Source organism: Neophocaena asiaeorientalis, unplaced genomic scaffold (genome assembly GCF_003031525.2).
Source record: "Neophocaena asiaeorientalis asiaeorientalis breed wild unplaced genomic scaffold, Neophocaena_asiaeorientalis_V1.1 scaffold487, whole genome shotgun sequence".
NCBI lineage: Eukaryota > Metazoa > Chordata > Mammalia > Artiodactyla > Phocoenidae > Neophocaena > Neophocaena asiaeorientalis.
In genome coordinates, this window is record NW_020173398.1 from 510767 (window position 1) to 528201 (window position 17435).

The window sequence follows — 17435 nt, forward strand, 5'->3', positions numbered from 1 at the left end:
ATGGCTCATGGGCCCAGCCGCTCTGCGGCATGTGGGATCTTCCCAGACCGGGGCACGAACCCATGTCCCCTGCAACAGCAGGCGGACTCTCAACCACTGCGCCACCAGGGAAGCCCCTAAGTAAACCCTTTCACTGTTCATTCAGATATTATGTGAATATAGAAACATGTTACAGGTATTGCACTGAAATAAAATTTCATAAATGTGTGCTTTTATTTGTCTTAGTTTTCTGCTTATACTTTGGTCTGCTAGATTTTACAAAAACAGACTTATCCCTCTTGGCTTTAAATCAAGTGATTTTGATCCATTTAGCCACACATTAAGAACAGCTTTAGGAACCACAATATCAACCAATTTGTTATAAAGCCAAAATTAGTACTCCCCCAAGAAAACCATTATTATGTGGCTAAAAATAAATCTTCATAAAAGAGTAAACAAAGCTATTTGTTTGCTCCTAACACCACCATCATTCCATTCCATGTCTTGATAAAATTAATATTATCATCAGTAATTACAGCTCTGTATTATTATATACCCTTCTCATAACAACCCTAACAAAAAGGCATTAATTAGTCCCATTGTATAGATGGTAAAACTGAGAACTAAAGTTAAATAACTTAGACAGTAACTGGCAGAGCTGCAATTCAAACCCTGGACTTTTTAACTTCAAAACCTGATATCTAAAATGCAAACTGCCTGCCATTCTCCCAAAGTTTTCCCAAAATTACTAACCTGTGAAAGGATAAGAAAAACTTTTACCCTATGTCTGAGTTTTCTTGACTTTAACCCCCAAACTCAAATACTAAAACTGTTCATGCCTGCTAAAACAAACTTCCTCTTTCTACTTCATGTGACTCTTGCCATAAGTAAGTTCCTCAAAACTTCGTATTTAATCTACTTGTAAGTGAAGAGTTTTATATATAGCCTAAAACATTAGAATAATTTTAGAATAACTTATCCTATAGTCCACCAGAGCAATAGTCAGTTTTATCTTAATTTGCTTATTAGTTATGAGAATGAGAAGAGTCACTTCCCTCAAGGTCACTTTGAACCAGAAATAGAATTCTGGTTTAAGGTCTGGTCACTAAACCATGCTTCCTCTGCAATAGTAAGCTACCATTGGTAAACTGGTCACTAAGAAACAGAAAATAACAAAAAATATGGGATGTTTAAAGTATTTTTCCTGCTGATACCTCTTTCCCCTACCTTCTATTTTGCCCATTGCCTATATATTCTATATTGTGATTATGGAAAGAAAGTGCAACTGCCTTGGCAGATAAGGAAAAAAACCTATTCCTATTTCAAACATGAAGCAAATGTTTCATTCCCTTTTCTTATTAAAATATGGGATATAGCCTCAAAAATCATGGTAGCTTTTAAATGCATCACATTAAATCCATTTTTTTCTATTTAAATTTTGCTGGTACATACTAATGTCTTTTGATTTATAAATTTAAGATAGTTCACTAAGAAATGTGTAGGTGCCCACATGTATGGCAAATGGCATTATTGATTTGTCTAAAGCATTTGTGCCAATTGAACTTTCTGTGTTGATGGAAATGTTCTATATTTGTGCTATAGTATAAGGTAGCCACGTGAGCATTTGAAACATGACTTGTGTGATCAAGGAACTAAAATTTTATTTTAATTAGTTTTAATTTTAAAAGCAACTTGGGGCTAGCGGACCACACATGGCTAAGTCTGGGTATACGTATATATATTTTGAATAAAATATATAAAGTACATAAGTGTATTTTGAAATAATTATTGACTCATAGGAAGTTGCAAAAATACTACAGAGAGGCCCAGTTTCCCCTAATCATTATGTCATATTATATAACCATAAATACAATACCCAAACCAAGAAACTGACATTTGTACAATGTGTATGTTTAGTTCTATGCCATTTTATCACTTGAATAGACTTGTGTAACCTCTGCCACAATCAAGATACTGAACAATTCCATCATCATGAAGAGCTCCCTCATGCCACCCCTTTCTAGTCATACCCAACACCCTTCTCCTCACCGTCCCTAACCCCTGGCAGCCACTAATCTGTTCTCCACATCATGCTGTCATTTACAGAATGCTTTGTAAGTGGAATCATACAGTATGTGACTTTTTGAGATTGGCTTTTTTCACTCAACCTAATGCCCTTGAGATCCATTCAAGTTCTTGTATGCATAAACAGTGTGTTCCTTTTTATTGGTGTGTTGAATTCCATAATGTGGATGTTCCACAGTTTAGCCATTCATGTTAATGAACATGAGTTTGTTCACAACTTCGGGCTATTACAAATAAAACTGCCATGAACATTTTGCACAGGTTTTAGTGTGGATCTAAGTTTTCATTTCCCTGGGATAAATGCTCCGAAGTGCAAATGCTAGATTATATGATGAGTGTCCACATGTGCTTATTTTCATTTGTCATCTGTATATCTTTTCTTGGTGAAATGTGTCTTCATGTTGTTTGCCCATTTTCTAATTAGACTGTTTGAGTTGTTTCTGTTGAGTTTTGTTTGTTTGTTTTGTTTTGTTTTTGCAGTATGCGGGCCTCTCACTGTTGTGGCCTCTCCCATTGCGGACGCGCTCCGGGCTCCGGACGCGCAGGCTCAGCGGCCATGGCTCACGGGCCCAGCCACTCTGCGGCACGTGGGATCTTCCCGGACCGGGGCACGAACCCGTGTCCCCTGCACCGGCAGGCAGACTCTCAACCACCGCGCCACCAGGGAAGCCCTCTGTTGAGTTTTGACAGTTCTTTATATATTTTAGATAGGAGTCCTTTGTCAAATATAGGGTTTCCAAAAATTTTTTTAGTCTATAGCTTTTCTTTTCACCCTTTTAACAGGCAAAAGTTTTAAATTTTGATGAATTTTTTCTTTGGCTGCATTGGGTCTTCGTTGCTGCGCGCAGGCTTTCTCTAGTTGTGGCGAGCGGGGACTACATTTCGTTGCAGCACACGGACTTCTCACTGCGGTGGCTTCTTCTCTTGTTGTGGAGCACAGGCTTCAGTAGTCGCGGCATGCGGGCCCTAGAGCGCACGGGCTTCAGTAGTTGAGGCGCGCAAGCTCTAGGGCACGTGGGCTTCAGTATTTGCACTGCATGGGCTCAGTAGCTGTGGCGCGTGGGCTAAGCAGTTGTGGCTCGAGGGCTCTAGAGTACAGGCTCACTAGTTGTGACACATGGGCTCAGCTGCTCCGCAGCATGTGCAATCTTCCCAGACCAGGGTTCGAACCCGAGTCCCCTGCGTTGGCAGGCGGATTCTTAACCACTGTGCCACCAGAGAAGTCCCTTGATGAGATTTTATTTATCAGTCTTTTCTTTTATATTCATGCTTTTGGTCACATGGCTAATAACTTCTTTTTTAATTTTTTACTGGAGTATAGTTGATTTACAATGTTAGTTTCAGGTGTACAGCAAAGTGAATCAGTTATACATACACATATATCCACTTTTTAAATTTTTTTTTATTTTTTTAATTTTTATTTTTTGCAGTACGTGGGACTCTCACGGTTGTGGCCTCTCCCTTTGCGGGGCACAGGCTCCGGACGCGCAGGCTCAGAGGCCATGGCTCACGGGCCCAGCCGCTCTGCGGCATGTGGGATCCTCCTGGGCCAGGACACAAACCCGTGTCCCCTGCATCGGCAGGCGGACTCTCAACCATTGCGCCACCAGGGAAGCCCTCCACTCTTTTTTTAGATTCTTTTCCCATATAGGCCATTACTGAGTATTGAGTAGAGTTCCCTGTGCTATACAGTAGGTTCTCATTACTTATCTATTTTATATGTAATAGTGTGTATACGTCAATCCCAATCTCCCAGTTTATCCCTCCCGCCTTATTCCCCAGTAACCATAAATTTGTTTTCTACATCTGTGACTCTACTTCTGTTTTTTTTTAACTTTTTATTTTATGTTGGAGTATAGTTGATTAAAAATGTTGTGATAGTTTGAGGTGTACAGCAAAGTGATTCGGTTATACATATACATGTATCCTTTTTCAAATTCTTTTCCCATTTAGGTTGTTCATAGTTCCTGTACTATACAGTAGGTCCTTGTTCGTTATCCATTTTTATTTTCTTTTAATTTTATTTAATTTTGGTCATGCCACACGGCATGTGGTATCTTAGTTCCCTGACCAGGTATCGAACCTATGCCCCCTGCTATGGAAGCGTGGAGTCTTAACCACTGGACCGCCAGGGAAGTCCCGGTTATCCATTTTAAATATACCAGTGTGTACATGTCAGTCCCAAACTCCCTATCAATCCCTTCCCCCCTGGTAACCATAAGTTCATTCATGAGTCTGTTTCTGTTTTGTAAATAAGTTCATTTGTACCCTTTTTAAAAATTCCACATATAAGTGATATCATATGATATTTGTCTTTCTGTGTCTGACTTACTTCACTCAGTATGACAATCTCTAGGTCCATCCATGTTGCTGCAAACGGCATTATTTTGTTCTTTTTATGGCTGTGTAATATTCCATTGTATATATGTACCATACTTTCTTTATCCATTCCTCTGTTGATGGACATTTAAGTTGTTTCCATGTCCTGGCTATTGTAAATAGTGCTGCAATGAACATTGGGGTGCACATATCTTTTCAAATTATGGTTTTTTCTGGGTATATATGGCTAATAACTTTTTGCCAAGCCCTAAGCCCTAAAGATTTTCTCCTATGCTGTCTTTTAAAAGTTTTGCAGTTTTATGTTTTACTTTTTTTTTTTTAAGATTTAACTTTTTTTTTTTTCGCGGTACGCGGGCCTCTTACTGTTGTGGCCTCTCCCGTTGTGGAGCACAGGCTCCAGATGCGCAGGCTCAGCAGCCATGGCTCACGGGCCCGGCCGCTCCACGGCATGTGGGATCTTCCCGGACCAGGGCATGAACCCGTGTCCCCAGCATCGGCAGGCGGACTCTCAACCACTGTGCCACCAGGGAAGCCCTATGTTTTACATTTAAAAAGATAAACTATTTTGAGTTAATTTATGGATATATTCTAAGGTTTAGGGTTTCGGGGTTTGCTTGTTTTTTTTGGTCTATAGATATCCAATCGCTCTAGCACCATTTGTTGAAGAGACAAACTGTATTACTCTTGCAGCTTTGTCAAAAATCAGCTGGCTCTACCTGTGTGAGGCTACTTCTAAGTTCTCTATTCTGTTGCATTTATCTGTTCGTCTATCCCTCTGGCAATACCATAGTCTTGATTGCTGTAGCCACATGTCTTAAAACTGGATAGAGTGATTCTCCCAACACTGTTCTTCTTTCTCAAAACTGTTTTAGCTATTCTAGTTACTCTTTCTATGTAAATTTTAGAATAATCTTATCCACACCTATAAAAATTTTCCTAGAATTTTGATAAGAATTGTGTTAAACCTTTATATTAATTGGGGAGATCATCTTTACTATATTGAGAGTTTTCTAATCCATGAACACAGTATGTCTCTCCATTTATTTAGATCTTTGATTTCATTTATCAGCACTTTATAGATTTCATGGGTATATTTTTTAAAAGCAACCCAAATGAAGAACTAGAAATAGCTTGTAAATGCTACCAAAATAAAAAGTGGTAGTTCAAACAAGTTCTGGGAGTCAAAATGATCTTGGTTAACTAGAGTTAAAAATCAAGAATATCACAAGCACAACAAATATACCCATTGGGGCAAATAAGCAGATTTTGTTGAAAGACTGGCTTTACATAATTTACAAAGAAATGAAAGGGCACCATAGGGCATTGTGCAATTAAAACAATAAACAAGGCAGATTAAAGGTATAAAACAGATAAAGTATCCTCCAATTACATGCAGCACTGTCTTCCTCCCTTTTTTGATTATATTAATTCTATGTATCAAACCCGTGCATTACTTATGCAACAACAGAAGAGAAGGGCTCTAAATCACATCATTTCAAAGGTCCCTTCCAAGCCCTACATTAAATTATTTTACGAATTATATTTTTAAAGAGTTCATGGTTAAAAAGGTTTTATGAATTTTGCTGCTTAGTTATCTATGGAGGGCAGGTCAAGAGGAAAAATAATTCTGTTGAATGTAAATATATGTAACTATTTGGACAATTTACTAAAGCTATGGGGAAAAGCGGGATATGAGAAAATCTGAAGGGATTAAAATTAGTTAGTCCAGAAATGAGTATTCTATGAAAATACCTGGAAGGTAATCAGGAACTACCCAAGGGAAATAAAGGACAATTTTTAAATATATACAAAAATACATTCTTAACAACTGGAGTTCAAAATAGTGAGACTACAGTAGGCTGTATAAACCCTGAAATAAGTAAGATCCTATTTAATGACTAGTGAAGTACAGTTGTGAAGACAGCAACCCCCCCCGCACCCCCCACCAACATTCTACAGGTGTCTAATCCAAGCCTTCAGAAAACCATGCCAAGCTTTCAAATCTGACTGGGAAGGAAGAATTTGAAGACTGGAGAGTAAGAAGCAAATAACAGTGACCATTTCCTATTCACCTAAGTGTCCCCAGAATGCTTTACTAGTTCTCACACTCACACTAATTGCTTGATGGATTGATGAGTACCTGAGACACCCCAAAACATGTGGAACTTTAATTTGTAAAGAAACAGAAGATGATATTTTCTGACAACGAAGAGCACAGGCATCATTTTCCAAACTGTTGGTAATGATATCATGCCAGGAAAGTTTGACGCTGAAGAGTATCAAGAAGAAGCTAGGGGCTTCCCTGGTGGCCCAGTGGTTAAGAATCCACCTGCCAATGCAGGGGACACGGGTTCGAGCCCTGGTCTGGGAAGATCCCACGTGCCGCAGAGCAACTGAGCCCGTGTGCCACAACTACTGAGCCTGCACACTAGAGCCCGCGAGCCACAACTACTAAGCCCACGTGCTGCAACTACTGAAGCCCGCGCACCTAGAGCCCATGCTCCACAACAAGAGAAGCCACAGCAATAAGAAGCCTGTGCACCGCAATGAAGAGTAGTACCCGCTTGCCACAACTAGAGAAAACCCGCACGCAGCAAAGAAGACGCAATGCAGCCAAAAATAAATAAATTAAAATAAATAAATTTTAAAAAGAAAAAATGAATGGTGGACCTTCTGGGCTGGAAAAAAATTTTTAAAAAAAAGAATAAGCTAGAAGGATCCCTCATACAGAATCATAAATACATGTATAATAATCATCTCATCCACACCACCCATTATCTCATTCCTGAATATATCATTGCACCAGACTTCATAGGGTAGTAGGAGAATAAAGAAGAAAAACATAAAAAGAAGAACGAAGGAGAGACAGAAAGAGGAAGCAAATTATTAGTCACACTTGACAACTACTGTGGAAGAGTAAAACTAAAAGCAAGTGAGGGAAACCAATGTTGCCCCAAACATTTTTATAAACAATCAAATTAAAGAAAACATGCTCAAATTATTTCAATATTTAGCAACTTATCAGTGCTATCAAGATAACGTATAACGAAACCTAAAAGCACGAAATCAAAGCTAAAAAAGGAACTAAAGTTAAAGGTCAAAGATTTAATACCAGTCAGATTTTATGAATTTTAAAGCTACAAGATGTATTTAAACTCTTTTGAATCACTATTGTAATAGAGCATTAATTTGATTTTAAGAGCTTCAAATTGGATAGCGAAAAATTTACTAATGTAAGTGCTTAACAAATTCAGGAAGTCATTTACTAGCCTGTATGACCTTACCTAACAGATGATTTGGGTGAATAAGCAAAAGCTTGGGCAACCATCGTCTGTTTTGTCCTCTCTTGCCAATCTGGAAAGAGCTGCACACAAAAGTTCCAAATGATAGAAAACCTTGGGATCCTTTCATCCCATTATTCACCCTCTGCTTTACCACAATCACTTCAACAAAGCATCCAGAGTCCCCCTTTCATTGCACACAACTCTTAAACAGCATTTTGTCCCTATTTCAAGAAGGGAAATCTTTGGAAGGGGACTATTTCTCTACATGTGGTAACACAGAAGGCAACCTTTACTAAAAACAAACAGGTCAGTGTTAAGACCAAATAAGATACATAAGTGCATTCAGACATCCCTGTTGCATACAAATCTTGATACCAGAGGTGCTTAAGAGTAAATAAATAAATAAATATTGGTTACCCAATGCTTAGTGCAGTGCCTGGCACAGAGTTCATAATTAATAAACATTTGTTAAATGAAAAAAAAAAGTATTATTCTGAAGAGAAGGAATTTTTTTTTAAACATCATTATTGGAGCATAATTGCTTTACAATGGTGTGTTAGTTTCTGCTGTATAACAAAGTGAATAAGCTATATGTATACATATATCCCCATATCCCCTCCCTCTTGCGTCTCCCTCCCACCCTCCCTATCTCACCCCTCTAGGTGATCACAAAGCACCAAGCTGATCTCCCTGTGGATGAGAAGGAATTTAAAAATTCTACCCCCCCAAAATGACTTTTGTCCACTAGTAAAATATAACATATAAAATTTTCACAGATATTGAAATGCTCTTTATATATAAAAGTTTTCTTTTAACCTTCTTCCAGAGCTCACGACTTTACTTCAAATAATAAACAATTATTTTTCACCATCTCATAACTTGAGCCAAGAGTACCTTTTCAATACTGTCAAAAAAAAAAAAAACCCTAACAGAGTAGAGTGGATTCATGACAGCCACATATTCTCTGTCACTACTCCCACCAAGAGGTGGGGTCTATTTTGCCACCTCCTTGATTCTGGATTGGGCCTATGACTGTCCAAAGGAAAAAGGGCAAAAATGACATTGTGCCAATCCTGGGCTAAATCTTTAAGAGGCCTGGCAACTTCTGCCTCCTTCTTTTTGGAGTCCAACTGCCATGCTGTGAGCAGGTCCAAACAGCCACATGAAATGAGACAAGCCCACATGGAAAAGAAGAAATACTCAGCTGACAGCACCTACTTGCCAGGCATGAAAGTGAGCTATCTTGAAAATAAATCCTACAGCCCTAATCAAGTTGTCTCAGCTGACAGCACACAGACTGTGAGATACGGTGAGCTGTCCTTATCAAACCCTACCAAATCCCAAAATTGTGAGCAAAAACACTATTGTTGTTTTAAGCCACTAAATTTGGAGGTGATTTGTTATGCAGCAATAGATAACTGAAACAAAATTTGGTACCAAAAGTGGGGTTCTGCTGCAACAAAAACCTAAAATATGTACTGGCTTTGGATCCACGTGGTGGGTGGAAGCTGGAAGAGTTTTGAGGAGATTGCTAATAAAGATTTGAAAAAGTGAAGAAATGTATCAGTGCCTGAAGAAAAGGGACCCAAGTTATGTACTGTGAGAACAATTAGCAAACCATTGCATGCAGTGATGTGGAAGGTGGAAATGGTACCTAATGAACTCAATGATCTAAGGAAAATTCAAGGAAGAAAGTTGAAAGTATCAACTGATTCATTTTAACTGCCTATATAGTGAGATGAACTAAAAAAGGCACTGTTTGGTTCCTTTTCAAACAGAATTTAGAGGAAATATAAAGGGGTCAGATTTGACCGGTTCAAAAATAAAACCATTGCTCATTTCAGCATCTTAGCAAAAAATAAGCTCAAAGTAAGAAATGGCTCCAGGTAGCTCTTTCCCTGCTGTGGCAGTCCCGCGGAGGTGGAAGCTCGGGTGCATTCAGGATTCAGCTCCACCCGTAAGCCATTGCCATAGCCACCACCATAGCCGAAAAAAAGCACTGCTGCCAGAGGTATAATGGATGTTAATACTGCTCTGCAAGAGGTGCTGTAAGACCGCCCTCATCCACGATGGCCTAGCATGTGGAATTCGTGAAGCTGCCAAAGCCTTAGACAAGCTCCAAGCCCATCTTTGTGTGTTTGAATCCAACTGTGATGAGCCTATGTAAGTCAAGTTGGTGGAGGCCCTTTGCGCTGAGCACCAAATCAACCTGATTAAGGTTGATGACAAGAAACTAGGGGAATGAGTAGGTCTCTGTAAAATTGACAGGGAAAACCCCGTAAAGTGGTTGGTTGTGTGGTGGTTAGGGACTATGGCAAACAGTCTCAGGCCAAGGATGTCATCGAGGAGTACTTCATACGCAAGAAATGATCAAATAAAAAAAACGGGCTCTTGGGACTTTCCTGGTGGTCCAGTGGTAAAGGATCTGCCTTACAATGCAGGGCACATGGGTTCGATCTCTGGTCACGGAACTAAGATCCCACATGCCGCGGGGCAACTGAGCCAGCGCACCACAACTACTGAGCTCGCAAGGCTCAACTCTAGAACCCGTGTACCGCAACAAAAGATCCCGTATGCCTCAACGAAGATTCCGTGTTCCACACCAATGCAGCCAAAAAGACCCGATTCAGCCAAAAATATAAAAATAAAATAAATAAATAATCTTTAAAAAAAACACAACTGGGCTCTTGTGGAAGGGAGGGAGGGAGGAATGGCTCAGGGCAAAGATCAAATCCTGCATTGCCAGTAAAATGTGGCCTTGAGGATGTGGCTGTACAACCCTTTGTTGACCCCTCATAAAGATTTTAGGTTCCTCATAGACTTTTTCCTTTAGACCAGTGGTTCTAAAATTTTGTGTACACACTTCTAGGTACTCATGTCCTTGTAGAGTCCCTTCCCACATTGACTCTGGGCTGAGCCTATTACTGCTTAGACGATTAGAATAGGACAGAAATGATGCAGTACCAATTCTGGGCCCAGACCTTATTTGGTTGGGCAGCATCTATTTTGGAACCCAGACACCTCAGGTGACCTAAGCAGCCACTGGGTCCTACCTGAGCTCCTATCCAAACCTCAGAGGACCACAGCCTTTCTAGCAACCAGCTGACAGGACATGAAAACAGAACTGCCTGGTCAACCCACTGAACCACAAAATAACAAACTGCTGCTTTAAGCTACTAATAAGTTTTGGAGCGGTTTATTACACTACAATAAATAACCAAAACACAGGTCCCTTTTAGTGGTGTTTTAAACTTCACTTCTCTCTAGTCATGATAGACTAGATAATTATGAAGAAATGTAATGGAAACTCTTTGTTCTAAAAATTTAATGTCCAGCATGGATAGATCTAGAGATTATCATACTAAGTGAAATAAGCCAGACAAAGACAAATATCATATGGTATCATTTATATGAAGAATCTAAAAAAAAAGAAAAAGATACAAGTGAATTTATATACAAAACAGAAATAGACCCACAGACATAGAAAAAAAACTTATGGTTACCAAAGGAGAAAGGGGGGAGATGATAAATTAGGAGTTTGGGATGAACATATGCACACTACTATATATAAAATAGATAACCAACAAGGACTTACTATATGGCACAGGGAACTACACTCAATATTTTGTAATAACCTATAAGGGAAATGAATCTGAAAAAGAACATATATATATATGTGTGTGTGTATATATATATATGTATAACTGAATCACTTCGCTGTACACCTTAAAATAACACATTGTAAATCAACTATATTTCAATTTAAAATATATATATATTATACCTAGGATCAATTTAACCATCATTTAAGCAAATGAAACATACCTTCTAAGTCTCAGGAAACTTTTTTTAGAGGCTATCTTACAGACAGATCTTAGAGTCTAAGCCACTAATAATAACAAAAACTTAATAGCTTCCATTTTCAATAGAAAACAATAAGCACCTACACAGGCCATCAGGGAGGACTGACCAGGGAAGGAGATCTTAGCAAGGCATACCAGGGGTACAGACAAAACTGAGGAAGGCCCTGTGTATCAGATAAATTCACAATAGGAATTTGGAAGTCAGCAGGGGACACACAGACACCAAACCATCTGTGGTAACAGCCAGGGAATCCTCAAGGCACAGTCACAAGAGTGAAGATGGCAGGTCTTCCAAAGCCTGTTGTTATGGCAACCAGCAAAGATTTTTAACATCAGAAACTCCAATAAGAATTTGTAAGCTCTGCTTTCTCTTGTGTTGATGCAGTTGCTACCCGTCTGCTTAGCTCCTTTGGATTTAAAGAGCCCTAAATGTCTGAGCCATCACCCCTCTTTCAGTCCATCCTATGGATGACCATGATGGCATATAGGGAGGCTACAGGCTTTCTGCATCTTGAGAATAGGGACAATAATAGTAAATCCCTCATAAGATGGTAGTATTATTCTTCTAATTTTCACAGAACAGTGCTTAGAAGAGTTCTAGGCACACAGTAAACTCTCAATATGTTACACTATCAACAAATTACATTTGGTAAATTTGTTCAATTACAAGTGCATCTGCCCTAAAAACAGTAACTTTCAAAGAAAAAAAATTAAAAGAATATCAACTCATAAGCCTATTAATAGGGAACTGGTTTAAACAAATTGTAGTACAGCTATAAAGTGAAACACTATGCTGCCTTATAAGAGATAATAAATAAAATAAAGGAAGAGGATTTTAAAAGATTTGATGTGGGAAATTTCTAATATAAGTGAAAAACCAAGTTGAAAAAAACATATAATTCCACTTTTAAAATAAGTATATACTGTTATATATGCATAGAAAAGAATCTGTTAGAAGCCACCAGACTAAACAGACACCACAATCTGGGTGGGAATTCCACTTTCTACATAATATACCACTATAACATTTGTTGCTGTTGCTGTCTTTTAACAGTAAGAACAAATGACTCTTATAATCAGAAAAACATTAATGTAAAGGCACACAGATCCTTCTTAAAACAAAGCATGCTTTTACCTGAATTTGTCCACAAGTTTTCAGTGCTCATTCTTATTCAGCACACAAGCAGCTCAGGTCTGTTTTTAGAACAGTGTCAGAAGCTGCTATATGAGCTGTTTCCTGTACTGGGCAGCTATTTTTAATTAATGAACATTTTCTTGTTAAGAGTTCACTGGAAAAATAGAAACACCACCATTGCTGCAAGTTAAACTAAAGAAAGGCTTATTCTCTAAAATAAAATGATAGGTTTAAGTTATAAAAAAAAGTATTCCACTTTAAAAAGTATTGAGGTATATAGTATTTAGTATTTAATATTTCCACTATGATATTGAGATAAATTAGTTTCATTTAAAAATTCCTGAAGGAGATCTAATTCTATTTACTTAGTTTCTCCTAAAAAATAATACAGCTTTCTTTATATAGTGGGGACTCAAATGTGAGCTGTGGAAAAATCAGAGGTAAGAGAAAAGAGGATGAATACAGAAATAGAATAAGATTTCTTTCAAACAAAATATTTATTAAGCAAAAATGTGCAAAATGCTGCCCTATACTGACTAGAGAAAGTAAAATTGTGGTTACTCTGTCAGTATGAACAGCAACAAAATCACCCTGTCCATTTTATTATTTTCTCCCAAGGTTTATATGAGATAATATGGCTCAAAAGATAGCTGCTATGTAAACAAATAATATTTTTCATCTATTCAGTTGTTCAACCCATGGGTCACATAGCACCACAAGAGTCCTCTGGAGAACCAGCAGCAGTAAGAGTTGGTGAGAATTCAAATAGCTGGGTAGCAGAACAAGAATTCCCAGGTCCCACCCAAGCCATCCTCCCATAGAATGAAGATGGGATTTTCCTGTAAACATAAGAGAAGGTTCTAAGAAGGCCTCACTGCACTGGGTATGATTATGTGCAGTCCAGTCACAAAAAGAAAGGTTTATTGTTCTCTTGCCAACCTATAATCCTCACGACAGGTGGCAATCCACCCAATTATGCTAAACTCTACCCACACCCTCTTCACTCACCACATCCCTAAATTCCATGCATTTGTAAACTGCTTCACAATTTTTTTAAGTGCTTTCTTATCCATTAATTTGATTCAGAAAGGTTATAAGATTTCTTCCTAGTGTGTTTAGTTAAAATTGTTTGCATTTGAGAGAAGTTCTGAGAATGGGATAGGATCAACATCTGGCTCCCAAGTGGTGGTGAGGGCTCCCAATATCCTCTAAGGAGGCCTTGCTTTAACATGTCCCATGGCGGGGTGTGAGGGGGAGGTATTAATACTATGCATCAACTTGGAGGGTGTTTTGGACAACATAAACATTTAAACCAGTGAACTGTGAGTAAGCAGACTGACTTCCATAATGTGGGTGGGCCCCATCCAATCAGCTGACAGCCCGAATAGAACAAAAAGACTGGCTCCCCTGAGCAAAAGAGAATTCTTCAGCAGACTGCCTATGGACTCCATCTGCACCACTGGCTCTCCTGGGTCTCTGCCTGTTGGCCTTTGGACTGGAGCTGCACCACCAGCTCTTCTGGGTCTCAAGACTGCCAACCGACACTGCAGACTTGGACTTGTCAGCCTCCATAAACACATGAGCCAATTCCTTATAATATATATATGTATACACACAACCTATTAGTCCTGTCTTTCTAAAGACTCCTGACTAATACAGAGGGTTATTTACCTTTAAACAACGATAGTTGAATAATTCTTTCTTGTGCTATAGTCTTTTAACTAATTTGTCTCCCAAAGAGTTAGTATTTTAATTAGTACTTAATACACAACAAAGGTACTCCTGACATTAACATTTTTAATTATGAAGGGTTTTGGTATCAAGGTTTTTAGTAATAAGGCAGACCTGGTTGAAGCTTTACTCTCTCCTATAGCTATGTGACTTTGAACAAGCTAGCTAACCTCTTGAATCCTTGGATTTTTATTTGCTTGTTTGTTTTTCAGTGGTGATGGTGGTTTTGAATAAAGAAGACGATTTCAGCTCTTCTCTCACAGGGCTATGGGGAGCAAATGAGATCACACACCTCAGGGTATGAACAAGAAGGCACCAGTCAACACTGCTACCCTAGTCCATCAGCAGCTGAGGCAGCAATCTGTTTTATTCAACAGTTTATACCTTATAGCACAGGGAACTATATTCAATATCCTAGGATAAACCATAACAGAAAAGAATATAAAAAACAATGTATATATGTGTATAACTGAGTCATTCTGCTGGATAGCAGAAATTAACACAACATTTTACGTAAATCAACTACACTTCAATTAAAAATTTTTTTAAAAACCCAACAATTCACACCTGAATTTCCTAAGCTGTCTCAAGTGGGTTTGATAGGTGATATGAGTTAACACAAGCCCATTGATCCAAAAACTGAAAGAAATAAGGTTAAAATCGACCCATGAAAGAAAAACAGGGTGAGTAAAAGTTTTAGCAAAAATGTTGGCTGTGATTCACAGTACCTACGTTGCATTTTCTTTCTGTTCTCACTGCCTTTAATCATGGCTATGGCACAACTAAGTGTGAGGTGAGCTAATGGAAATGTCAATACCCCTCAAGTACTACTGGAAGCACCAAGGTCTAGGATCCAAACTTACATGGTCTAAGAGGTATAACCTTCTCATTTTGAACTTGACCCTGGATTTGCCAACCTGAAAGGTCTTTAGTTAAGATAGAAAAACAAGCTCAAAACGAATGTTTTCTTATCTTTCTTTAAGGCAGAAGATTTTTTAAACTGTGGTCACATCTCCTTAGTGGATCTGATAGAAAATAGCAGGGTACATAAACACACAGAAAGGACTAAGTTTTATTTCAGACACAAATACACATGCACATGGACACACAGAGTTTTGTACTGGGTTGTGGTTAAAATGTTTGAAAGCAACTATTAAGAAGCATAGTTATGGACTGTTCTCCTTCTGAAAACAAGTAGGAAAGCATTATGTATTCAGTTTCCACAGTAACACTACTTTTTTCAAAGTCCATTGCTGTGACAAAGAAAAGGAAGACAATTTAAAAGCCTGGACTCTTGAAAAGAAAGTTTTTCCCCTGACTTCAGCATGTTGGTTCCAACTAATCATTAATATGCCCAGATAACTAATATATTTTCAAAACAAGAGACAAACATGGGGGGAGAGGCAACTACAGAGGGAAAAACATTTTATTAAATTCAGGTATTATGCTAGGTTATACGCCAGGCACACGTATAGGCGTCCTCCCTCAATCTTCACAATTCTGTAAGCATCACAATGTGGTAGCTGCTATGACTTCATAGGTTTGCATTTTAAGTGACAATCTAATGAAGGTTGTTTTCTTATAGTCACAGGACAGGCAACTTTGGTCATTACTACCTGCCTGGTTTGGGCTGCATCAGGGCGTACATTCAGAACTATGGAAAAGCAGAAGGTAGAATCCAGAATGTCTTCTAGTCTCTACTTTTTCCCATAAATAGACTGCACTTAAAAGAATAGCTTAACTGGCACAGAACTGTAATTCAAAGAACAAGACCAGCCAGTGACTTACTGTGAGATCTTGTAAAAACCAACTTCTATGGGCATCTATAAAATAGGGATAACACACACGCACTTAAACTTCGGTTGGTGTATGTCGAAGAAACATCACTACGACCTGAGGAGACCAGTGAAGAGGGACCACTGAGCCTCACGAAAGGTCCACTGAGTGGGCTCCCATCCAGAGCTACTCCAGGCTGCCGCGCACCCAGTGGAGCCCACGCCCGGCACAGGTGTGGGACCCCAACCTTACTGTCTTCGCAGAGGAGTCCTCACGTAAAACAAAATTCTGCAAAGAAGATACACAGATTGCCAACAAACACATGAAAGGATGCTCAACATCACTAATTAGAGAAATGCAAATCAAAACTACAATGAGGTTTCACCTCACACCAGTTAAAATGGCCATCATCGGGCTTCCCTGGTGGCGCAATGGTTGAGACTCCGCCTGCTGATGCAGGGGACGCGGGTTCGTGCCCCGGTCCGGGAGGATCCCACATGCTGCAGAGCGGCTGGGCCCGAAAGCCATGGCCACTGAGCCTGCACGTCCAGAGCCTGTGCTCCGCAATGAGAAAGGCCAAAAGAGAGGCCCGCGTACCACAAAAGAAAAAAAAAGGCCATCATCGAAAAATCTAGAAACAATAAATGCTGTAGAGGGTGTGGAGAAAAGGGAACCCTCTTGTACTGTTGGTGGGAAAGTAAATTGATACAGTCACTATGGAGAACAGCATGGAGGCTCTAAAAAACCTAAAAAAAAAGAAAAGAAAAAAACCTAAAACTAGAACTACCATACAACACAACAATCCCACTACTGGGCATATACCTTGAGAAAACCATAATTCAAAAAGAGTCATGTACCACAATGTTCACTGCAGCTCTACAGAATATGGAAGCAACCTAAGTGTCCATTGACAGATGAATGGATAAAGATGTGGCACATATATACAATGGAATATTACTCAGCCATAAAAAGAAACAAAATTGAGTTATTTGTAGTGAGGTGGATGGACCTAGAGTCTGTCATACAGAGTGAAGTAAGTCAGAAAAAGAAAAACAAATATTGTATGCTAACACATACATAAGAAACCTAAAAAAAAAAAGGTTCTGAAGAACATAGGGGACTTGAGGACACAAGGAAGGGGAAGGGGAAGCTGGGACAAAGTGAGAGAGTGGCATGGACATATATACACTACCAAATGTAAAGCTGATTATCTAGTGGGAAGCAGCTGCATAGCACAGGGAG

At 39.0% G+C, this 17435-nt stretch overlaps 1 protein-coding gene and 1 pseudogene across 6 annotated transcripts in view; one reads left to right on the forward strand and one right to left on the reverse strand.

Annotated features, from left to right (window-relative positions):
• FGD4 (FYVE, RhoGEF and PH domain containing 4) overlaps window positions 1-17435 on the reverse strand; it is a 196060-nt gene that overhangs the window by 132931 nt on the left and 45694 nt on the right. The gene's annotated exons all lie outside the window — the stretch shown is intronic.
• On the forward strand, window positions 1692-10058 carry LOC112401055 (40S ribosomal protein S12-like; annotated as a pseudogene).